The sequence below is a fragment of the Heterodontus francisci genome, chromosome 15 (genome assembly GCF_036365525.1).
Source record: "Heterodontus francisci isolate sHetFra1 chromosome 15, sHetFra1.hap1, whole genome shotgun sequence".
In the NCBI taxonomy this organism is placed as follows: domain Eukaryota; kingdom Metazoa; phylum Chordata; class Chondrichthyes; order Heterodontiformes; family Heterodontidae; genus Heterodontus; species Heterodontus francisci.
Genome location: NC_090385.1, coordinates 93,980,590 through 93,993,087, shown reverse-complemented (window position 1 = coordinate 93,993,087; position 12,498 = coordinate 93,980,590). Strand labels below are relative to the sequence as shown.

Sequence of the window (12,498 nt, the reverse complement as noted above, 5' to 3'; positions counted from 1 at the left end):
CTTCATAACCTTGATTTTCATACGACAGTCCTACCGACATGCCATAAAACGTTCAGACACTAACAGTGCAGCATTTTGCAGTCAGCCATTGGAGATTAAAAAAAAGGGCCATTTCCCTTCATAAAGCTGCACATGGTAAGCAGGAGAGCCAATTGGGACCGGCGATGCAGTGAGAGCTTGGGCGACTGGCCAATGAGGAGGGCTGTCTCATATTGATCCATTCTGGCAGACGTTCATTGCTATGCCCACTGCACAGAAAAATGCCTCAGCCTGATGTGCTTGCCTCTGCTGCACTAGCGATATGTACAGTATGAGGTTCTGAAAGGAACGTTCCCTGGCTGCATACTCTGTGTATGTTTGTATATTCAGCTGGGTGGCACCAGTCGCTTTGAGCCTCCTGTTACGTGGCTTATATCCTTATGAACATGTCAGGTCACAATAAAATAAAACGCCATACCAGCTGCAGCTGTAAGAGAGTCAGCTCGGCATAGCTCCGTGAAATGCCTGTAATGGTTTATGGCTGCATGCCACATCAGACTGCAGCCAGACACAGTCTTGAGATGCAAGAGAAAAAAATCTAGCAGGGTGTGGTGAGCAAACAATGCAGTCCCCGCTACAAGGAGAGAGAGAGAAAAAAGCCTCGATTAATCGGCACCATCGTTCGACATGTAATTAAAAAAATAAAGCTGTATTAAATTCACAGGGTTACATGTTGATCTGTGTGTGACGATGCACTTCATGCAGGCAAATACATAACATTCAGCCTGCAACAGCTAGGCCAGTGAGATAAAGGGAGCCCATCACAACAAACTCAGCTTTATAATCAAGGACATGAAATCCTGGGATACAAGAAAGATTTGTTTCAAGTGAAGGGGACAATACTTAATACAGGAGGAAATTTCAACACACAGACAGTACAGACCGACTACGGGAAAGAAAAGGACACAGAGGAGTAAATGCTATGTCTAGAATGATTTCCTCTTCTGGATAAGGAAAGCAAATGAACTAAAATGGAGCCACATACAGAGAGCAGATGACGAATAATGGAGGATTTCTGTGTTATTCGACAAGTAAGTTCACTGAGTTATGAGGATCATCTCTGTACTGGCATTTATCAGTTGCTCATTGTATACATTTATACAATAAGTCAATGAAAAATAAAGTATTTCAGACCCACAACTGATTACTGACTTGTGCTGAGTTAGCTGGACTTAGTGCAGCAGGACTGGGGAACTGAAATTAGTCTTTGTACCTCTGCATTACGGATAGCACAGAGTTAAAAAAAAAATCTAGAATCACTTCTGATTGCCAAACCGTGCCTCCAGCAAGGAAGTTCACTTGTGCAGATATCGGGAAAGGATAGGACTGTGCTAGCCTGTAACCACACCATGGTCGAACAACCAGTGCCACTGACTGTCAAGCCTCAGGCAGAAAGAAGTGCTGCTTCAGTGAGATAATACTGGACACAGTCTGTGCAACCGTTCCCAGTGTTATAGTGTTATGATCCCCATGGAGACCACCAATAAACCAAAAGAGTCAAATCCACCGGCTGACCCCAATTTAGGAAACAAAAAACAAATAGACAAGAATTCACTTTTATAAATTTTACTTTAACACTCAAACCAAAACCAGCAAAAATGAAACAGGAACTGACACTTAAATCACGGTCGATATATATATCTTAAAGGTTACATGTTAACTATCAGACGCAACACGGATGTATCTCACAAGTCCTTTAGCAGTCCTTTTAACAGGATGACGCGAACCATGACAAACACCTATAGGTCTTTGAACTTTTCAAGTAGATCTCCAGATTCTGTCTCCCAAGATGCAAACGGCAGTTTATATTCAATGGCAGTTTCTCTGCAATCCGAACTCCATCAATACTGTCTCCACCAAAACTGCGCACCGCTCCAGATCTTTCATGGTTTTGCTCAATACAATCCTGGTTGTGTAACTTTACCAGTCTCACCTTATGTAACTCTTTAAGGCACCAAAAACAATGGTAGCAACTTGTATTTTCCAAAGGTCAGCTGTCAGTCCAGGCTCCTCTGCCTACAGTCAAAACAACTATTCCAGCCTGCTGCTTTGTAGTCTATTTCAATTCCAAGAAGCACAAAATCTGCAGCTCACAGCTTGCCTCTTTAAACAACAGCTCCCAGCTTTTCAGCTGGCCTCAACACCCTCCAAAGTCTTCTTGTAAAACTGAAACCTAAGCTCCAATCACATGCCTCTGGTTAAAAAAAAAACTTTCGTTAACCTGGTTCTGACCTCCCAGAACATTGAGGCTTTTAGTTTCATTTTCAAATCAGGGTCTGTCTCAAAAAAAACACGGTTTGAATCTAAAGTCATAGCACCCAATAGGTCAGCTGCACAGAATGCAGTCTGCAGACAAGGACTCATCACACCAGTATAAACTAATGTACGGGACTCAGTCTGTGGAACAGTCCCCTGTATCAACTAATAGTATGTGACTCATTCTGTGGAACATTCCCTAGTATAAACTAATGTACCAGTCTCTGTCTATGGAACTGGTTTACAGCATAAACCAATGTAGAGGACAGTGTCTGTAGTACATTGCCCAGCATAATGCAATATAGAACAGAGTTTGTGGAACAGTCCCCAGTATAAACCAAAGGATAGGACAGTCTCTGTGGATCAGTCTCCTGTATAAAGCAATGTCCAGGACACTGTCTGTGGAACTGCCATCCAGCAGAAACCAATGAGCAGGACACAGCCCGTGGAACAGTCCTCAGTATAAAGCAACGCACAAGATACAGTCATTGGAACAGTTCCTCACTATAAACCAACATATGAGACACAATTTGTGGAACAGACCATTAGTATAAACCAATATATGAGACATTGTATATGGAATTTTGTTAGATATAATGCTACGCACATCTCTTTTTGCAGAATAGTACACCAGTACATTTTTCATTTGTTCATGGGATGTGTCACTGGCAAGACTAACATTTATTGCCTCTCCCTAATTGCCCTTGAGAAGATGGTGGTAAGCCACCTTTGTAAACTGCTGCAGTCCATGTGGTGTAGGTATACCCACAGTGCTGTTAGATACAGAAGTCTTGGCAAGTTGCTGCAGTACATCTTGTAAATGGTACACACTGCAGCCACAGTGTATTGGTGGTGGAGGGTGAATGTTGAAGGTGGTGAATGCGATGCCAATCAAGCAGGCTGTTTTGTCCTGGATGATTTTGAGCTTCTTGAGTGTTGTTGGGCTGCACCCAGCCAGGCAAGTGGAGAGTATTCCATCACACTCCTGACTTGTGCCTTGTAGATGGTGGACAAGGGTTTGGGGAGTCAGGAGGTGAATTACTGTCCACAGAACACCCAGCCTCTGACCTGCTTTTGTAGACGCAATATTTATCGAGGAATGAGAGGTGATCTCATTGAAACCTACAAAATACTTAAAGGGATAGACAGAGTAGATGCAGGTAAGATCTTTCCCCTGATTAGGGAGTCTAGAACCAGGGGACACAATTTTAAAATAAGAGGGAAGCCACTTAGGACAGAGATGAGGAAAAGTTTCTTTACTCAGAGGGTTGTGAATCTTTGGAATTCTCTACCCCAGAGGGCTGTGGAAGGTCAGTCATTGAATATGTTTAAAGCAGAGATTGACAGATTTCTAAATACAAGTGACATAAGGCGATATGAGGATAGTGTGGGAAAAAGGCATTGAAGTGGATGATCAGCCATGATCGTATTGAATGGCGGAGCAGAATCGATGCGCTGAATAGTCTACTCCTGCTCCTATTTTCCTATTCTGTGGCTGATCCAGTTAGGATTCTGGTCAATGGTAACCCCCAAGATGTTGATAGTGGGGAATTCACCGACGGTAATGCCGTTGAACATCAAAGAGAGATGGTTAGATTCTCTCTTGTTGGAAATGGTCATTGCCTGGCAATTGTCTGGCACGAATGTTAGTTGCTACTTATCAGCCCAAGATTGAGTGTTGTCCAGGTCTTAACGCATGTGGGCATGGACTCTTCATTATCTGATGAGGTCCAACTGGAGCAGAACGCTTTGCAATCATCAGCGAGCATCCCAACTTCCGACCTTATGATGAAGGGAAAGTCATTGATGAAGCAGCTGAAGATGGTTGGGCCGAGGACACTACCCTGTGGATCTCCTGCAGAGATGTCCTGGGGCTGAGATGATTGACCTCCAACAATTGCAACCATTTTCCTTCATTCTAGGTATGACTCTAGGCAGTGGAGAATATTAGCACTGATTCCCATTGACATCAATTTTACTGGGGCTCCTTGATGCCAAATGATGCCTTGATGTAAAGGGCAGTCACTCTCATGTCACCTCTGCAATTCAGTTCTTTTTTCCATTTTTGGACCAATGCTATAATTAGGTCTAGAGCCAAGCAGCCCTGGCTGAACCCAAACTCAGCATCAGTGAACAGGTTACTGCTGAGTAAGTGCCACTTCATAGCACTGTCAATGACACATTCCATTACTTTGCTGATGATAGAGAGTAGAATACACAGTACTCATTTGCAACTCCTCAGATACTGAACCTGTCCCTGCCCGCATACAGCAAGACCGGGACAATATTCAGGCATGCGCTGATAGGTGACAAGTAACATTCATGCCACACAGGTGGCAAGCAATGACCACCTCCAACAAGGCACCAGTCAGGAGTATGATGGAATACTCTCCCCTTGCCTGGATGAGTGCAGCTTCAACAACACTCCAGAAGCTCAACACCATCCAGGACAAAGCAGCCCGCTTGATCATCACCCCCATCCACCACCTTCAACATTCGCTCACTTCACCATCAGTGCACAGTGGCAGCAGTGTACATTATCTACAAGATGCACTGCAGCAACTCACCAAGCCTCCTTTAACAGCATCTTCCAAACCCGCGACCTCTACCACTTAGAGGGATAAGGGCAGCAGATGCATTTGAACACCACCACCTGCAAGTTCCCCTCCAAGCCACACACCTTCCTGACTCAGAACTATATCGCCGTTCCTTCACTGTCGCTGGGCCAAAATCCTGAAACTTCCTCCCTAACAGCAGCAGTTCAAGAAGGTGGCTCACCACCATCTTTTCAAGAGCAATTAGGGATGGGCAATAAATGTTAGCCTTGCCAGTGATGACCATATCCCATGAACGAATAACAATAAGGATGATTTGGCAGTAATTGGCAAGATTGGATTTGTCCTGCTTTTTGTGGACAGGACACACCTTGGCAATTTTCCACCTTGTCAGGTAGATGCCAGTGCTGCAGCTGTCCTGGAACAGCTTGGCGAGGGGCACAGCTAGTTCTGGAGCACAAATCTTCAGCACTAAAAACTGGGATGTTATCATACAGTCAAAGAATCATGATGACACAGAAGGAGGCCATTCGGCCTATCAAGTCTATGCCGCCTCTCCACAGCGCAATCCAGTCAGTCACATTACCCCACTCTGTCCGAGTTCTGCAAGTTTCTTTCCCTCAAGTGCCCATCCAGTTTCCTTTTGAAATCATTCATTGTCTCCACCTCTGCCAGCCTTGTAGGCAGCGAGTTCCAGGTTATTACCACTCGCTGCATAAAAATGTTCTTCCTCACATCACCCCTACATCTCTTGGCCAGAACCTTAAATCTGTGTCCCCTAGTCCTTGTACCATCAGCTGATGGGAACAGCTGTTCTTCCTCTACACTATCTAAACCTGTCATAATCTTGTACACCTCTATCGAATCTCCCCTCAATCTCCTTTGCACCAGGAAAACAACTCCAGCTTCTCCAACATAAATTTGTAACTAAATTCCCTCATCCCTGGAACCATTCTCATCTGCACCCTTTCTAGGACCTTCATATCCTTCCGAAAGTGTGGTGACCAGAACTGGATGCAATACTTTAGTTGAAGCCTCCCAGAGCTTTATACAGATTGTTACGAGTGCTGACATTTTTTTGGTAAATTTTGAAGATTTGTGTTTCAAAACTGAAAAGATTCCATTGATGCTGGAACTCAGTGTGTTTTTTTCAGGGAGGTCACCAGAAGGTTTTTAGACTGATCTTGAAAACAAACAATTGCTGCAAGGCACCTGTTGCAGATAATTACCCAGCAGGGGTTGTTTTTGGCTTGGGGAAAGATGTTTGCAGACAATTGACAGGTCAAGAATTATAGAGGTCAGGAGGCTTTTCTCTTGTGACATTGTTTATGGTTTTGCTTTGAACAGTGCCTTGGGGATGAACATTGGCTTGAAAAGACAGTTGGAGAAAACTTGCCAAAAAGAACAAACCACCCCAACTCAATCTGTTCCAGTAGTTTGGAAAAAGATTGTCAGGTTTGCATCTCTCGAGCAGCTGGAAAGCAAGAACAAGAAGCATACTCAAACTGTGCCTGTATTCCTCCTGTAAGGCCTGTGGATGAATCCTTTGTTGCTGCATTTCCTGGAAGCCGACCCAAACTGATTTTCAACGTCACCTGAAAAGAACGGTTCTACCAAGATCCCAGTGCCAGCTGTCTATACGCATTTGGGACGCCAAAGGAAAACAAAAAACATCTTTCCATATCTTCTCTTTCTTCTTCAAGAATTAGCAAGTACTTAACCCACGTGTTTTTGTTTTGTTTGTTTCTTTGTAGTAGAGCTCGAAAACGCAAATCCTTTTATTGATCCGGTTAACTGGTGTATGTGTATGTGTGTGTGTGTGCGTGAGGGGTTAAGGTAAAAAGGGAACTTTAATATTTCAATCTGTGTGTTTATGCTGTACTTCATTACTGGTTAAGACTTGTTTTATAATAAACTGATAATTTTGTTGTTTATTAGCGAAAGCTGGTTGGTGTGTTTTATTCTGGGATAAAAATAGAGTCTATGACTGATCGTATCGGTAAGTGAGAAAACATTTAAATATATGTTGTGACCTGTGGAGAAGTGGAAATGGAATAAACAGTGCACTCCTCCCGCCTCGGTTGTAACAAGGTTCAGCATAACTTCCCTGCTTTTGTACTCAATACCTCTATTTATGAAGCCCAAGATCCCATATGCTTTACTGACCACTCTCTCAATATGCCCTGCCACCTTCAAAGATATATTCACAAGAACCCCCAGGTCTCTCTGTCCCTGCACACTCTTTAGAACTGTACTATTCAGTCTATATTGCCTCTCCCTATATCCCTTCTGCCGAAATGCATCACCTCAAATTTATCTGTAATAAATTCTATTTGCCACTTGTCTGCCCATTCTGCTAGCCTATTTATGTCCTGTTGCAGTCAACTGGTATCTTCCTCACCATTTTTCAATTCTCCAAGTTTGGTACCATCGGAAAACTTTGAAATTTTAATCTGTTGAGGTGGTAATCAGCAGGAGGTTTCCTTGCCCATATTTGACCTGATACCATGAGACTTAATAGCGTGCAGAGTCAGCATGGAGGACTCCCAGCGCCACTCCCTCCCAACTGTATACCACTGTGCCATCACCTTTGGCAAGTCTGTCCTGCTGGTAGGATAGGAGATACCCAGGGATGGTGATGGAGGAGTCTGGGACATTGGCTAGAAGGTATGATTTTGTGAGTATGACTATACCAGGCTGTTGCTTGAATAGAATGTGAGTCTGCAGTCTCAATTTTGGCACAAGTCCCCAGATGCTAGTGAGGAGGACTTTGCAGGGTCGACTGGGCAGGATGTGCCTTTGTCGTTGTCAGTGCTTAGGTCGATGCTGGGTTGTCCGTCCACTTTCTTCTTAGACCTTTTCATAGTGGTTTGATACAACTGAGTGACTTCTTAGGCCAGTTCAGACGGCAGTTAAGAGTCAGCCATATTGTTGTGTGTCTGGAGTCACATGAAGCCCAGACCAGGTAAGGACGGCAGATTTCCTTTGCTAAAGGACATTAGTAAACTGGTTAGGTTTTTACGACAAGTCTTATGGTCACCATAACTGAGATGAATACTTTATTCCAAATGTAATTAATTCAGAAATTTAAATTTCCCAGCTGCTGGGAGGTGGGTGGGGATGGGGTGGGGGAGCGGGGAGGGGGGGTGGCGGGGGGGTGGAGGTAGTGATTTGAATTCATGTCGCCGGATCATTATTTCAGGCCTCTGCATTACTAGTCCAGTAACATTATAACTATTGTTGCAGCCATGTGGTGTGGCATGGGTGGATCCTACTGTTTAGTTTCCCACCTGACCACAGCAACTGTATTTGTATTAGAGTTTAGCCACTTGGTGTTTTATTTCTCTAAAAAACAGACAGCAACAGGTTTTCTCATCCATTTTGAAAAACAGAAAGTCAATTTTTTATTGATCAATGCTCTTTATCCTGAAATTGTCGCAATCGCATCCACTCACACATTCGCTCACACGTACACACACATATAAGAAGAAGCAGATAGAGAAGGGAAAGAGGAAGATAGTTTTTAGTGGGGGTGGGGGGGGGCGGTGAAGGTTATGATAAACCTGCTGAATTCTCTTGAGAATCAAGTTCTAGATGGATGCAGACCTGAGATAATTGTAGATTTCTCTCCTGATTGAAGGTTCTGTTGAAGATGGTGGGTTACTTTTAGCTCTCACTGCTGTATAACGTAGATGTCGGATTTTTTTAGCAGGGCATGGTGCTTCCTGGCTTGGCTAGAACTCAAGCTGTTACAAATTGCTTCAACTTCCCTCTCTCTGGTAAAGTAAAAGGTAAAACTGTGTCACCTCTCACCTCCTGGTAGGAGACATTCTCCTTTCTTCCCTTTGGTGATTGCACAACGGCCCAGGACTTGGCTACTTCACACATCCCTTGTCTCAGAAGAAAACATTCAATTCTGGAATGTTTTAGGATAAGTGTAGGATGGGTTCCATTAATATCTTTTGGTTTCTAAGATTTGTCCTTTGTCTTTGTCAGACTGTTTGAATATGCAAAAAGCCAATCCCCTTTTCTTCACTGGCCATTTTGGACCACTGTTCACTTTTAAAAATAAAGGATAATTTTTTAAAGACAAAGTCTGTTTTCATAGCTCTTCAGTGTTAGTCCATGATTGTTATATCATCGCGCTTCCAGTGTGTGTGACACCTCCCCCAAAGGGAAAAAATGAAATTCTTTGGAATTTTTGATTGTTTCTGAAGAGGGAATAAAGAATCAGTAAACCAGTTTAGGGTTACACCACTGCACACATTCATTTCATTCAATCCTCCATCTTACAACTGCTGCAGTTAACATTGTTTGTAGCAGCTACTTGAGGTTCAAAATTAAGTTTTGTTTCATCATCCTTCCTTTGGATGAGGTACCATCAAAAAATTGCATTTCTTCTGGTGATGTGTTGTCAAATGGGATTGCGGTTTCTCTCACACCAGTTTGTACTACATTAGGAATGTTAATCTCCAGGACCATGTGATTGTTGGTAAAGCTTGTACTATGAAAATTTCTGTTATTGCTTGTGGCAAGGTTCTCTGTTCGCACAAGTTTTAACCCCTCAACTACTGCTTCCACAATACATGGCGTTAACCATTCAGGTTCTGGTACATTGATTGTTCTTATTTCTAGGGTGATAGTGAGTGATACATTGTTTTTTAGCCCTTGCGAGGCATCTGGGATTTCTTCCTGCCCCTTGTTCTTGCTGAGTTCTGATTCAAAAGTTTTTGGGTTTTGGATTTGGAACCTGATCATGTGATTCTTCAGTGGGTAGATCCATGTTGACCTCACTTTTAGTTTTCTTGTGATTTTCACAAGTGCACTTCACTTTAGGGTATGTTACCTTCCCTTTTCCTTTCACTTCCGAGATAGCTGTTTCTCTAATCTGCCCAATGTCCTCTGGAACACTACTGTACCCAGGTGGTTGTTCAGCTTCCAGTGCACTCCCTTGTGGCACTTAGACTAGGTGAGGCATCTCCCTCAGTCTTGGCTTTCCTGTTTTGGAACTTTATCTCTATTTAAATATCTAGAAAATGTTTCAGCTAACCATATCTCGGTTGCTTTTCCTTCAGCTTTTGTGGCTTTTATCTTAACTTCTTTAAATCTTTTTGGCTCTCTCTGGGCCCTTTTAAATTCTTCTGGCTCTATTGCCCCTGTGGGAGTTTTGGGACTTTCCCAGCCTCCTGCAACTGTAAAGAGTTTTGTTTTCTCTCCACAGTTTCCCCAGTCTCTGTGGACTGCTCTGGGTACAATACTGTGTTTCCTGCCAAGTCATTGCCCAGCAGTAAGTCTGCCCCCTGCATGGGTAAGCTTGAAATGATTCTGACTGTCACCACCTCCATTATCAACTTTCTTTGTGGGTGAATTTTAACTAAGGAAACTTTCAAGCATTTGCCAACAAGTCCTTTTACTAATACATGGGATTTGTTCTGCTTTTCAGTGGAATTTCTGTCAGTTTGGTTGCCAGTAGGGTTTGAAAACAACCAGTATCCCTGAGGATGGTTATCTCCTTGTCTTGTGCCTGGGACACAAAAGGAGTCATTTTTCCTTTGTGTACAAATTTCTGGTATGTGTTCTGCTCTTGAGTGATATTTGAACACAGGCTTACCACTTTCAAAGCCACAGACACAGGCTTGACTGCAACGCCGCCTGCTAGTTTTTTGACATACCGACAATTGGCCTGGACATGCCCAGATTTGCCACATACAAACATGTTGGGCAGACCCCTACTGGTTTATCCCCTGGTTTCCTTCTTTTAAAAGTTGGAGACTGGTCGAGTTTTCCTTCCCTGCTCTTCTTTTCTCTCAAGTCTATTTCTGCTTCCTCTACATCCCTGCTATTGCTCCCTAGCTTGTACAAGTTACTAGACCCAACGTTTATTCAGATTAAAAATTTACGTATTACTTCTTGGTCTTTGGCCATTTTAGCTGCTTCCCTTATTCTTGTGACTCTTTTTTCTTCAATGTGGATTCTTATACTACCTGGGATGCTATTTTTAAACTCTTCCAGCAACATCACTTCTCTCAAATTTTCATGAGGGTTCTATCTTGACAGATTGTATCCAGTGATTAAAAGCCATATGTTTAATTCTTTTGAATTCAATGTAAGTCCGTGTGAGTCTTTTCTGGGTGTGTCAGAATTTCTGTCCACATGCTTCCGGTACCAGCTCAAATGCATTTAGAATTACGGTTTTAGTTTGTTCACAATCAGAGGAACTTTCGTCTGATAACAGAGATAAAGCTTCATGAGCCTTACCCACAAACTCAACTTGTAAGGGAAGAGTCAAAACTTCTTTTGACCATTTTAACCTGGTAGCTATTTTCTCAAATGAGATAAAATATGACTCAACCTCCTCCTCATTAAATTTTGGCATGAGCCTTGAGTGTCTCAGCACATCAAAGTTTTGCTCTGAATTGGGGTTAAAGTTTGAGTGACTAGCAGTATTTTCATTTTGGGTTTGCGGTCTCTGTGACTCAATCTTCTTGCCGCTTTCTCTCTTTGGATCTCCCTTTCCTTTTTTTCTTTCTGAAATTGCATCTCTTCCCTTTTCAACTGCATCACAGTTTCCTCTTTTTCCTTTTGAAACTTTTCCTCTTTTTCCTTTTGAAGCTTCTGGCAGCTCTTGGAGGCAGGTTCCCCGTCTTTAAAGGGATGATAAACTCAGCACCAGGCTGTTAATTGGCCTGATGCCATTAAATAGAGCCGGGGTGGGGGTGGGGGGCAGGCCCAGAATGGCCAAAGCAGGATTCCCCCCCCGCCTTTTCTGCCTGACATCTAGAGCCCCTCCAGTACCACTAAATCCAGCCCAGTATGTGAAACAGACTCCCAGTATAAAGCAATGTACAGGACACAGTCTGTGGAACAGTCCCCAGTATAAACTAATGTACAGGACTGTTTCTGGAATGTCACTGATAAGGCCAGCATTTATTGCCCACCCCTAATTGCCCTTGAGAAGGTGGTGATGAGCTACCTTCTTGAACCACGGCAGTTCGCATGGTGTAGGTATACCTACAGTACTGTTTGGAAGAGAGTTCTAGGATTTTGTCCCAGCGACAGTGAAGGAACTGTGATATAGTTCCAAGTCAGGATGGTGTGTGACTTGGAGGGGAACTTGCAGGTGGTGTGTTCTCATGCATCTGCTGCCCTTGTCCTTCTTGGCAGTCGAGGTTTGGAAGGTGCTGTCGAAGGAACCTTGGTGCATTGCTGCAGTGCATCTTGTAGATGATACACACTGCTGCCACTGTGCACTGGTGGTAGAGGAAGTAAATGTTTAAGGCTACTTTGCCCTGGATGGAGTCGAGCTTCTTGAATGTTGTTGGAGCTGCACCCATCCAGGCAAGTGGAGATTATTCCATCACACTCCTGACTCCAATGTGTAACAGAGTGTGTGGAACAGTCCCACAGTATAAAGCAATGTCCAGAACAAGGAAGTTTATTTTGAGGAAAGGATGATATCAAATGCTAAGTAACAGCTGTGCCAGTAAGACTGGCCTGTTTAAAAGTCTGGGTTTATTTTTATTTATTTAGAGATACAGCACTGAAACAGGCCCTTCGGCCCACCGAGTCTGTGCCAACCATCAACCACCCATTCATACTAATCCTACATTAATCCCTTATTCCTACCCCATCCCCTCAATTCCCTTAC

General features: G+C 43.4%; 1 protein-coding gene across 6 annotated transcripts in view; it reads right to left on the bottom strand.

The window, feature by feature from the left end:
• Positions 1-12,498, bottom strand: part of LOC137377798 (muscleblind-like protein 3) — a 333,150-nt gene that overhangs the window by 247,366 nt on the left and 73,286 nt on the right. The window contains exon 1 of one of the 6 annotated variants that reach the window (XM_068047864.1): positions 1,973-2,168. The exons of 4 other annotated variants lie outside the window; for them this stretch is intronic. The gene's annotated coding sequence lies outside the window, so the exon portion shown is untranslated. Of the gene's footprint in view, positions 1-34; positions 120-1,972; positions 2,169-12,498 lie in introns of those variants that run through there. One more of the 6 variants, XM_068047865.1, reaches the window with a different exon arrangement.